This window comes from Salarias fasciatus, chromosome 20 (assembly GCF_902148845.1).
Source record: "Salarias fasciatus chromosome 20, fSalaFa1.1, whole genome shotgun sequence".
Taxonomy (NCBI): Eukaryota; Metazoa; Chordata; class Actinopteri; order Blenniiformes; family Blenniidae; genus Salarias; species Salarias fasciatus.
Genome location: NC_043764.1, coordinates 22,923,594 through 22,936,815, shown reverse-complemented (window position 1 = coordinate 22,936,815; position 13,222 = coordinate 22,923,594). Strand labels below are relative to the sequence as shown.

The following is a 13,222-nucleotide window of genomic DNA, read 5'->3' as shown; positions in this document are numbered from 1 at the left end:
TGCTTCAAAAGGAGTTAGTCCTATCTGTTGCCTCAACTTCAACTTGCTCTCACACTTGCACTCTTTCTTTCTCTCTCTCTCTCTCTCTCTCTCTCTCTCTCTCTCTCTCATACACACACACACACACACACCACACACACCACACACACACACACACACACACACACAACCTTGCAGACACATAGGAACCCAGTATTTAGTTCCTGCGTCATTACAGTAGCCATCTGTCAGTGTGCAAGCACACACACACAAACTTGGCTGTGTGCTTACACACGCACGCACACACACACACACACACACACACACACACACATACACACACACTGGGTGGCCATATGATATATCTACCTTCACCCAACAGATACGTCACCCCTGTGGCCTCTTCTGCCCTGCTGGTCAGATGGATTCAACATGAAGAGTCACATCTTTGGATCAATCTATAGAGCGAAAGGTTTCCTTATATGTGTGTGTGTGTATGTGTGTGTGTGTGTGTTTTGTATTTCTTATCTTATTTTCCTCTTCATCTCTCTCCCTCTCTCTTTATTTCCATCTCTACCCACATGGATGTGTCTGTTGGCCTCAGCCTGCCAAACACTGATGTCATTGTCCAGCAGCGAGCTTCCAGTGTGGTGAGATGAAATGAATGTTGAGGTATAATCCCGAGATTTAATCCCGACCACTTCCAATCCGCCGCTGCTTTCCCACACTGGACCGCCAGAGAAACTCTTACAACACACACACAAACACTCACACACAGACATGGACACACACACAGTTGTGTTTGATCATGACAACATGTATGGAAATGGAGAACACACACATCATCACACGTTTTGCCCTCAAGCAGCTTTTAAAGAAATGATTTCACATTATTTATAATGCCCACCTGCCAAGAGAGAGAGAGAGAGAAGAGAGAGAGAGAGAGAGAGAGAGAGAGAGATGAAAGATTATTTATCTCCTGGGTGAGAGACAGTGAGTGAGGGAGTGAGTGAGTGAGAGTGAGGGAGGGAGGGCGCAGTCAGAAACAAGCAAACTAATTCTCACCATAGAGCAGGAGACAGTCGTGCACGAGCAGGGTCCTCGCTGTTGCCACAGCACCGTCCTCGTCTTCAACAACTCCAAGAACTAGACGTTATTAGAGCTATTCGTCTACTTTTTCTGAGCCCAGAGCGCAAACTCGGAGCAGACTCTCCGTTTTGGATAAGGTGGAGGGGGCTGCAAGACACGCGCACCCGCACTTCTCCACGGCCGCGACAACTCAAGGTAAGGCGCAAACTTAAAAGGTGGGGGATTTATTTCAAGCAATCCGTCATTTGTGCTAAATAAATATATGTATAAGCTCGTGAAAAGCTAAAAAAAAAAAAAAAAAAAGGAGCATTTTCTGGCTGCTGCTTGTGCGCGTGAGCCGTGCGTAAAACAGCTGCAGCGCGAGCATCTCCCACTTGACATCAGGGAGCCGAATGAAAGTGTTAGCCCTTTTTTTAATTTACAGCTAAAATTAAGTTTAAAACGACGCGAGCACATTTAGCTTATGTAACAGCTGACTTGGTGTTTCTCGGCGTTAGAAAGCCGAGGTGTGACTCTGGAGCGCCGGGAAGCATACACTCCTGCTTCCCTGCCGAAGACTGAATCATCCTCCAGCTTCAGGCTACAGTAAAGGAGGACTTTACAACATCTGAGTATCACTCAGCCTTAACAGAGATGGATTAAACTAATACCTATCACCTCAAACTGGCATTAAACCTTAAATAAAAGTATTTTCACTGTCATAATGATTTTGTGCAATTACGAAGTTTATCTAATAGAGGTTTCTCGTTTTAATAATAAAAAAAAAAAACTTGTTCCCTTCCATCCCATCACTGTGTTCAACATTAATTATGAATTTAAGTGTTGAACAGATGATCTCAGGTGGGTTGGACCAATGAAAAGATAGCCTGAACTCCAAATAGTCTTCCTTACTTTTAGTGCAAAGTGGCACGAATGTGTTACAGGAAAGTTCATGTTTAGTTTAATATCTTCACCAAAGCTTTCCAAGTTGACGCTTACAAAGGAAAAAATGTGCATAATTTCAACATTATGTCATTTTGAACGATGGCTCCCGGAGCATGTCCCTAAACCGCATCCTCCATTTGTGGCTTTTTTCAGCCTTTCAGCTTTTTTTTTTTTTTTTTTTCACAAATTCACACTCACAGTGTGCACACTAATGCTTCTCCATCAATAAGAGGGCTATCGTTTCCTGCTGTGATCAATCAGCTCATATCTCAGTGTCGCGACAGCGTCTGAAACATGGAGTGTCATCCCACTGGCCGTATTGAATGCTCAGGCAGGCCAGGTTTTGGCTCCCGGGCCTTATGTTGGACACCCCTGGTCTGGAGGCACCGGCTGGATGAAGACGTTCCTCTTTGGTTCAGACTGAGTCTCTGAAAGCAGCACAGCTCAATGAGGGTAAACTTTAGGAACGTGTGCGGCTCCGGCCACACTCGACACGAAGAGCTGGCAGACCAGCGGCGGCGGATGCAAATTATTTGGTGTAAATACAGCAGCATTGATAAAGTATTTATTAAAGCAACAATGGATTATACATCACATTTCATTTTTGCAATGAAAGCAGAGTCCATCCCCCCCCCCTACTGGCCTCATTAACTTGTTTCAAATAAGCTTTTGCAGTTTGATAAACGAGGTTAGCAGGCGAGAGAAAACATCAGAGAAAATATGGTGTAAGCTGCTACACTACTGCACCCCAGAGAGAGAGAGGGAGAGGGAGAGAGCAGGAGAGGATGCTGAGCTAAGAAAGCTAACGAAGTGGCCGAGGAAGAGCGCGGCGTCGTGTGGCTGCTCACATCTTCATCTCATCTGACTTGTGAGCGCGGCGGTGTGTTTCCCAACCCGGCCGCTTTTAGCCGCTAGATTGAGCTGGCTTTGATTCGATGGTAGCAGGGTGCAGACGCGTGTGTCACACAACATTTCAGGTGCCACATTTCACACACCGTTCACACCCGACTGCCGGGGCTGTCGCCGCCACATTCAGATTGCACTGTTACCTATGCAGCGTCTCCGTGTCGTCTCAAGTCTTTTATCTGTCTGTCTGTCTATGGAGAAGGGTTTCTTTCGTCTTTTCGAAGCCATTGTCCTCTAAAACCTGCAGTGTTTCATGACTGGACTGGTCTCTTGAGACCTCATTTAGTTTGTGGAGAGGCTGCAGCCTAAAGGACAAAAAGCTTTCAAATAATTTGTGAGTTTTCCCATTGCACACTGTCCCGTTCACTGCAAAAAAAACAAAAAATAAAAAAATAAAAACCTCGGCTAATCTTCCGCTGGACAAGCCAGATAGCCGACAAGCCAACATCGTCAAACAAACGTGCTTCCAGCGATACACACAGTGTGTGATCAGGTGTTCCTGTGTGATCGGACTTTGTTTGTAGTCACCGAGCTGCTGTTTGGTGTAAATGGAAGATGCAGCTCAGGTTATGACCTGCAACTGAACGCTCGGTCCCGCAAGCCTTTTAAAAGTCTGAAATCCATTCCCAAGTTTTCAAATCGACTGACCTGTGACGCACGCTCACTTCTCGGAAGCATTTTTTTTTTGCAGCAGCAGCAGCAGAAAGTGCGCCGGGTTGGATAAATCATCTTCGGCGGAATAATAACTGAGCGATAAGTTATTTGTCAGATCTGTGCGATTGGTCCCTGCAGTTTATGTAACGTAGAACTGCTGTTGAGCAAACATTAGAGACACATCTGCTCGCTGCTGACCTGCTTTTACCTCCACTCAGGCTTTTATAATATGATCATGTTTGTGTGGTTGTGTGGATTCTTTCACAACATATGAAAACAGATTCAGTTTTGTGGAAAATTACTAGAAGTTATGGGTCAGCATTCATGTTTTTGACGAATTCATCGCTAAAGTGCTGAACCAGGATCGTCACAGCTGTGACATGGACGTCCATAACACGCATGGCGGATTCATTAAGAAAACAGGAAAAGGCTGACAGGATTTGGTTGCTTTACAGCGTTAACATCCACATATTTTCAACTTAATTAAATGGAAGAGTGACTTTTGAGTGTTGTTTCTTAACTGAGATTGATTTGTGAACTAGGCGGAGCGGAACGGTTGATGGAAAAACATTGATTTCCCGGGGTTTTTTTTTTTTTTTTTCCTTCTTGATGGAAAACCGGGAAAGCTGGGACAATTGACGGGATCGTGTTACGTTTAGAGTGTTCTACATGTATCCTACATGTTGCTGTCAATTGAAAGGTAAAAGAAAAAAAAATGTGATTTAATAAAGCCGAACCAGTAAAAATCGATCAATTAAAACTTGATGATGCAGCCAAAGTGTGGTCCGTCGATACTGCTCGTCATTACGATCGGTGAACACTGGTGAGAGGGCCTTTCCAGTATTAGCTGCCCCAGCAGATAAAGGCAGTTTTACAGATTTATGATTTCATCAACTGGGAACCTAATACTTGGTTTGTCTTCATGCTGGCGCATTGCGGGCATCAATACTCCATTATAACGTAATGGCACGCTATAACGGCGGGATGGTGTTGAACGTGGACGTCTCCCACCGCGGCTCTGCTGCTGTGGGACAGACAGAGAGCAGAGGTCCAGGCTCTGCTGCAATCTGCAGCCATCCTGTTGGCAAAGGGGAGATTTTCCATCACAGCAGCCGGCGCGGGTTACAGATGGCGGCTGTAGGAGATTAAGAGGTGCATTGATCCATCAACATGACTCTTCGAACCCTCCTCGCGGTGTGACACGGCGCTCGGTCTCTGTCGCCTCGTTGGGTGGCCACTAACGACTCCCGCGTGTCTTGGAGATGCCGCTGTGGTTTGGAAGCATTTTTGCAGCTGGGTAAAGAACAACAGCATTGGAAGCAGTAGGCACTTCCAAGAGTAAAGCTTTAAAAAAAAAAAAAAGCCTCATTTCTATACACAAATGTTACATAAGATCAAGCTGCAGGATAAACTGCACACGTAGCATATGTTTGTTTTTTTTCTCTCTCCTTGTTTGGTGCCAGAGGTTTCTCATGTCCTGCCCCCCCCCCCTGCTCATCTTCTGCCTTCCTGCTCTCACACACTCCCATTTCATCTGCTCCGTGCCTCCTGCAGCTGAGCCCTCCGTCCCCTGCTGAACCCCTTCACGTCGGTCCCTCCGTCCGCCTGTCTCCTCTACACATTTCATCCAGACGGGGGTCTCAGGGGGCCAAATTTTTCCTTTCATTTAGCCACATGACTTGAAACCATCAAGTCACTCCTGGAGCATGCACTTCCATTAAGTCCACTCCTCTCTGGCAATCTGCAACCACAGCGACTATTAAAGTTTGAACGTATTTCTAAAATTAGACCGCCGCTATAATATTTGAGTGCGTAGCTGAAGCCTACTGGCATCTGTCATTCCGACATCGTATCGCTATTATTCGCTGCTTTGTTAGTATTTAAGTTCACACTTATGTAAAAAAAAGAAAAATGAGAGGCCAAATATTTCATAATGTTGCTGAGTTTGAAAAGTACAGCGTGATTTAGAGTGGCCCCCAAATTTATTGAGTCATCTCTTTGGCCGTGCTGTTCATGCAGCAAGCTTGGTAAACTTTTGAGAAACACTCTTTTTATTTTTTTTATTTTTAATTATAAACCTGCCAACAAACAAACTAAATGGAACAACATTGTGTCCCTTAGTGTGGTTGTGATGAGATTTGATAATCATTCAGCCAATATAAGACTGCTGGGATGGGTGACTCTTAAATACTTAGATGTTTGTGTGACCCGTTCAGATCAGTGACCAAGTTAACCAGATCAATACATTCATAAAAGTTAGAATTTAATTATATGATTACAGACTCGCCAGATATATTCTCATTAGCATGAGAACAATCATGTTTTTAGTGCTTATGGATCCTATAGAGACGCAATATCGCATAATGTGAAAAAGAGTGGGATGTCCGTCTCTAAAGGCTCTTAGTGTGAGACAAAGTGGCAGAAGAAATGAAGGAGTTGGAGGGCACAATGCTCCGAGGGAGGGAGGGAGGGCTCATCTTCTCACACTCGGAAATCTTCTGCTGTAAGTGAAACCCTTGTTTTCATGTCACTCATGACTTTTCTCTGCCTTCCCGCCGTGTTTTACATTCAGATGTGGTTTGCTCCACTGCTGTGGGGATTCAGAGGGGATGGACTACCAGATCACCATTGAAGGCTTGTACTCTCAATATATGAGAAGTCTGTTAGATTAAAACATTCAATTTGCTCTTTTTTTTTTCTTTTTTTTTTTTTTTACAATGAAAACATACTGTTGTTTTTTGATATCTGCAGATAAAATGCTAATAAAAAGACGTTAATGAACATACTGACTTACTTCTGTTCAGGTCTTTCTGGAATTGAAAAAAAAAAGAAGTATCAGCTGCTCATGCCCTGCATTTCAATGGACGGCATGTTATGGATTTGTAAGTCAAATTCTTTGGAAAAAAACAGTGAAGTTTTGCATACATCTGCATAAAGCTGCATCAGGTTGGAGCTTCAAACCACTTGCAGTTGCAGATACCCCAGATTGAGGCTCCTGCCAGGATTTCATTGTAAAACCAGCGATCTGCCAACTTAATTTGTTACTTTTTGAAAAATGTTGGCCACGTATGCACAATCCAACTTCAGTGGGAGCGGTAATGAAAGCACTTCAGCGTGAGTTATATTACACAACAACTCTCACACACACAAACACACACCACACACACCCCACAATGATCGAGGGCTGTTTTTTTTTTTTGTCTTTTCTTTTTTTCTCTACCATGGTTCTTCTCGCTCGTACTGTTGCAGCAGGACAATAAACAAGAGGCAAACAGAGAAACCACAAAACTACAACCTCTGATTAAAGCGATGAATCAAACACTGCAAATGAGTGGATTCAGCATTACAAAGCGAGAGAGGATCGAGCTTCATAAAAAATCTTGTTGGTCAGCCCTGTGAACGCAAGTTAGTGTCCCGATGCATTTCCAACTGAAATCAAATGTCAGTGAGGTTCGCTCAGTGCTGCCGTTCTTCCATTCGAAAAGGTTGACGCACGTGAAATACCACCGCATGGAGATGTTTTCCCTTTTCCTCTCGGATTGCATGTTGTTACACATTACGTCCGCTTCATTACAGGTTTTTGAACTCTGCTCTCTTCACGCCTTCACGAAAGCCAATCCCCACGCGGCTTCTTTTTTTTTTTTCCCCATCTGCAAAGTTCACTTGAAATTACCTGATAAGAGAACATTTCTATTGTTTGCTGACCTTTAACTTTTGCTCCCAAAAAATTAAGCAAGTAGAAAATGCCAGCAGAGAAAGCTTTGAAAAGGCTGAGATTCCAGCTCCTTGGTACAGATTACAGACTTGTCTTTCTGCACTTTGTAGTCCTATATTTCATTAACCAGCATTCAAGGCCTTGTAAATGCATATGCGGTGAGAAGTGATGAATTAATAATGAGTTATTCTATACCCATGGCTCTCCAACGTTACGAGAGGAGAGAGAGAGGAGGGAGCGAGAAAAGGAAAGGAAAGAAAAGACGGATGGACGGAAGGAAAGAGATAGAGAGACAGAGTGGTTCATTAAAGTGGCATTTATTACCAGACTGTGTATACTGTCCCCTCCGTCTCCACGTCCTCATCGCTCATTTCATTCATCTTCTCTTCTTTCATTTCTCTTTCTCCCCCCCCCCCCCCCCCCCCCCCCCCCTTTTTTTGTGTCTATTTTCATCTCTTTCTCTCAATCATCTCTTTCCTCTCAGGCCATCTCTCACTTCCCGGCGTTTCAGTCTCGTTTTCCCACCGCTCCTTATTTATCTCTGTCATTAGTCTGCTGTGTGAACAACTGCAGTGGCCTTTTGGAGCCGAGAGGCGAGACAATGGAAGCAGACTGGTGTGGTTTTCCTGCCTCCGGATAACCCTCTGGAGGCCCGCGCACGAGCCTCCGACGTGCGGTGGCTGGCCCACTTCTACAGTATGAGTCCACCCACCTGTTAATTGGAGTTTGGCCTCGCGATCGTGCGCGCCGAACGGCCGTTTTCGGCTCGACATTTCTTTGAGTTCAGCAAAAAAAAAAAAAGAAAGGAAAAAAAAAAAAGAAAAGTGCCCAAAAAACTGGGCTACAATCTGGGCCAAGAGACGGCAGCTAGGGCACATATCAGAAAATGACTTAATGGGTACAAATGAAAGCTCCGAAATGTGAGGCACAAGAACGAACTCTAATCCTCACTGTAGTAATGATGTGGAAAAAACAGAGAGAAAAAAGTAATTTTAAGCTAATTATCAGTGCTATCATTATAAGCAGCAGTTACTTATTGCGTGCCCATTATATTTGTCATAGGGATTCATCATTTGTTCTTTGTGCACCAGCCCCGGCTACATCACCCCTTATGTAACACCCCAAGCTGTTGTAAAGACGGATCCAACAAGCTACTGTTTCATCAGTCTTTCAACTGTGGCTCCCCATCCAATCATGCCGGCGCCTGCCAATACTACTACCCCTCTTCCTCTGCCCACCATTCCTCCCATATCAGTGCAACTCCGGCAAGCCGAGGACAGCTGCAGCGCACTTTAATTGAAAACGATTATTGGGGGGACTTTGCACCAGAGGGAATGGTTTGCGTAGAGGGAGACAGATACAGGCAGTTAAACATACTGGGAAAATAAGGTACTTTTCAAATGCTGTTCTCAAGGTACCAGAGGGGAAGCACTGAGTGTCAAAAGTCTCCTCTTTCGTCCCGCTTCAGCTGATTCCTGAGACGAGTTCATATAGATTTAGTGTTTGGGCTTTATAATGCTGCTTCTCTGGGTTTTGCAGAGTTGCGGCGGCTGAAACTTGTTGCCTGCTGCGGCGGTGGGGGCGGGCCGGGGTGGGAGCGGGAGGAGTCCGAAAAGATCCGGATTTATTGGCTCAGCTGGTCATAAAGGAGGCTTTATCCTCACATTGCATTATGCAAGAAAAGATCTCTGCTAGCTACAGGTGAAAGATGACTGTTCTCCGAGTCCCTCGCCTTACCCCTCCCTCCGCCCGCCGCTCCATCTGTACGTGTCTCTCTCCCCTCGCTCTCTCTCTCAGGATGGATGACTTTAATACCGGGGTGGTTAGAAACAAAGGCAGATTCCCTCACTGGAGTGCATTCCTGATTCTGAATGACTTGTGGAATAATAATAATAACACAACAACAAAAAAAATCCTCCTGTGAAGCAGCCGCCTCACCTCTCTGTCCTCAGCCTTTGGCTTTGCCTCTTCTTTACTTCCTCTCTTTTTTCCCTACGCTCTCATCCGCTCACGCTCTCAACTCCATTACAGAGGCTCCCCAGTGATTACTTGAATGCATCCAGCCATCCATAAGAGACGAGCAGGTTTTTGAAAAGCATTGACGGTAATAGATATGCCCAGTCGCGAAGTCTTTCCCTCGCTCCTTTGCATTTCCTCTCGTTTGAAGCCCGGTGCACGTCTTCACCGTCGGAGCGGAGCTCCGGGAATCACAGAAAGGATTGAAAAATGTTTTCAAGGCATGAAACACATTCTTCTCTAAAAATCCCCAATTTGAGAAAAGCAGAAAAATAGAGCAACAATCTGTTGCAATCGCTGATTCACGAAGCTGCAGCTCATTAAGGAAAGTTGGTGCTTCCACTGATGGCAAAGACGAAATGCAGCCGCAACCATTTCACTCAGAGTTTCACATTATTACGTCTCACCGTGGTAAAGTCGCAACTTATATTCTACACATGCAGGACAAACGTGCGTGGTGCCGCTGGAGGACTGACTGAATATATTGGCGGAGGAGAATAGATTCATTCAAGCCGAAGACCTTCGGAACGGTTTTGCTGAAGAATCCTTGAAGAGGTGCGGGCCTATCTATAGGCACAAGGGTCAGTGGGGGAGTCGTGCTGTGTGGGGTCGAACCAGACAGCCATTCTTGTTTGCCTCATCTGAAGGAAGGAAAAAAAAAAAAGGAACTAAAAAAGCAATAACAAGGGAAAAAAAATGTGAGAAAAGCAGCTAAATAGGAGAAAAGCTCGAGCCTGCTCTGCCTTTGCTCTGACCTGGTTCCAGTTAATCCGCCTACTTTACAAGATGAACATTACCTCCACACTGTATTTATAGAGCTTTTCGTGTGTGTTTTTCTGTGTGTGTGTGTGTGTGTGTGTGTGTGTGTAAGCCTCTGTGTATATGAATGTGATTCTTTTTTTAAAGCCATGATTGTAGAGTAAATGCATTAGATGTCTCTCATACCAGGGTGGGAGGTCTCATATGAGAGTTTATGTGGGGGAAAAAAACCTGAATCTTTCTGTGCTGAGTTTATTTTCAAGCCGCTCAAAACAAAAAGTCTCAATTTCGATGGAAGTAACTGATTCCACGACATTTCAGCTCTGCTCGCTGAAGCTATTTCTACACAGGAGTCTGGCTGGATGGGTTTTATTCACCCATCCCCGGCACGGAGGGTCTTCCAGTTGAGCTTGGCTCAACTTCTGTAGCGATGCGACGTCGCATGGGCGCCAACTGATCAAAGTGGAGTGGCAGCGCTTCTGTTTAGCACCAAGTCGGCTAAAACTGGCATCAGAGCATCCGTGGTGACACACGGTCTGGACTCTGTTCACGTTTTCACTGAGAGACGAAAGATGAAACTGAAAAAAACAACCAAAAAAAAAAAAAATCATGACATAACGAATTTCAGGTCTCGCAGGTAAGCTGTTTCCATTCTTTGCCTTTGACTGTTTTGCCTATCGAGGAGCACCAGGCTGTCGCCATAGCCTCCATAAGGTGTTATGAATTTATTTTCAGTTTGTTTGTACTGCTGCCTGTGTTGGTGATTTAACAAGTAATATGATCATGATTGTTGCCAATTTGAGCAAAGAAAATAGCCTCCTCGAGGCTCCGGGGAGTATGTCAGCTTGATTTTCTGAATGCCCACTCATAAAAATATCTGGCTGTGCTATCGCTGGCAAATGAATCATGACTGATCTTTCAAAATATAAGTTTTGGCAACGCAATCCTCCAAGGAAAAAAACAGATATTGAAAAGATTTCTTCTTGTGCAATGAAAGCCAGTTTAGTGCTTCTATGAAGTTTAGGTAAATTGAATTATTAGTGGAGTAATTTTTGCTCAGTGAATCCTGACGAGAAAGTTCAGTTAATTCCGTTCACACTTGTTACATTTAGAGGAATGAAACAAACTCTGCGAGAATTTGAAGTCTGAATGCAACATTCACCAAATACCCACAGAACAGGCTTAAAGCTGCTTTTTATTTGCTTTATTTCGTCAATTATCTGCACTACCAACAAGCTCCTGCCACAGTTTTCACATCTTTATGGAAGTTATGAGCTGTAGATGAGTTCATAGCATGCCTCGTTTTCAATTTATCCTGCATGCAAATTCCTGAAGGTACATTTCAGAACATACAGTGGTTTTGTCTACGATTGTGAACCTTGTCAGCGTCTGATCTGCCAGAAGTGATTGATAAATACTTAATCTTGGGAGTCTACGAGTACTTTCATGCCGATCAAACCGAAGAAAAGGCATTTCAGGCCAAAACAAAGCCACTGCCATCTCTACGGAAAGTGTTTCTTGAAGTTGAATCGCTCAATTTTGTGGTTATCTTCCATATAATATGTCCCTGGGTGAAAAAATGAAACCCCTGAGTGTGTGTGTGTGTGTGTGTGTGTGTGTGTGTGTGTGTGTGAATATGTAAATGTGGCCAATCATGTAAAGCTGAGAGCTGTAGAAATGCAGCGTGTAGGAGAAGTCCATTTGCCATTCACAAGATGTGTTTTGCTTTTTGGACTATTTTTCCTCAACTTGAAACGGCCTGAGTTGCGTAAGACACTTTTAACTTATTCCACGTCACTGTGGAGCCTCATGCAAACAAATCAGCTACCTCTGTCTGACCTCTGGAGTTCAGGCACTGCGATTGGATTTTATTCTTTAAAAAAAAAAAAAGACCTGTTATAATCATTTAATCACAGTCCATCCTGTTCTTATGAAGCCATCTTCACACATACCGTGGTTGTCCGTTTGATTCCCAGAGGAGCTGGACCAATAAAAGGACGCTGGGCAAAAACACATTATTATTTGATAACTGGAGACTACATCTCTCCCCCTCTAAAATAGGAACCAAGGAAATATTCCAGCATAAGCTCACCTCCAACAGGTTCCACAGGTATAGCGGGTGCTATAAGGTGTGAGCCGTATACCCACACGCTGTTTAAAAATAGAGGGCCCTGACAATCCTACACGGAGCTTCACAGCAGAGACCTCGCTGTTGAAACGGTCTCCAGCCTTATGACTCTTATCCAAAACTTCAATCCCTGCTCCTCCTCTTCCCTGCTCCTCCTCCCTTTTCTTCCTCTTCTCTCTTTCTCTCCAGGGAGGGGATTTCGCTTCTATAAGTCTTCTATCACACTGAATATTTCACAAAAGCATTTTTTTTTCCTCCTCCTGGCTCACACACGCACACTTCTGACTTTCTCACAGAAGAGTTCTCACTTTGATTCCCTCGCACTCCTCACATCTGTCGTCTTCTGCGCTTTGTCCTCCATTCTTCCCTTCTCTTGTCATCTTCATCTCAGTCTTATTTCCTCCTCTGAATCTTCCTGTCTTTGTCACGCACTGGTGTTCTTTCGTCTTCCCTCCTCTTCTCACTCGCTCTCTCGCCCTCCGCCCGCCCAGCCTCTTCTCCTCTTCGTCTCAATTTAACAGACGCCTTCATTTGCTGTCTTGACATCTCTGCTTTTATGACTGTTACAGGAAGGCATCGGGAAAAAAACACAAACAAACAGGTCTAAAAGGATTTGGATCCTTGTGATCAATACACTTACTGTTTCGCCTTAATGCTTGTTTCCGGCTTCATTTATTTATAATCAGCATATGGGGGGAAGCTAATTGTGTGTTGGATGAATTGCGGATGACAAGTTTGACTCACTGCCTGATTAAGGCCATTAAACCGGATGCAGAGCTGGTTTTATATGAGACTGGACACACTAACGGAAAGAAAACCGCTCGACTTGGACATTCTTTAACTTTATCCCCAGCAGGTGTGCGATCACAAAGCTAACCATCGTCCACAGGAATGAATGTTTAGAGTCGTATCACCTTCCTGTGTGTGTGTGTGTGTGTGTGTGTGTTTTCGCCCCGCTGAATCACTGAGTTTTAATAACGCAATTTCCATCCTGGAAATTAGATTTTTCCTCTTATGATTATTGTTAGTCAAAGCTTGCCGCCTGTGTCTTT

The 13,222-nt window shown here is 44.4% G+C and overlaps 1 protein-coding gene across 1 annotated transcript in view; it reads left to right on the top strand.

Moving 5' to 3' along the window:
* Positions 1-13,222, top strand: part of LOC115408633 (rho-related GTP-binding protein RhoA-D) — a 644,285-nt gene that overhangs the window by 544,973 nt on the left and 86,090 nt on the right. The window lies entirely within an intron of this gene.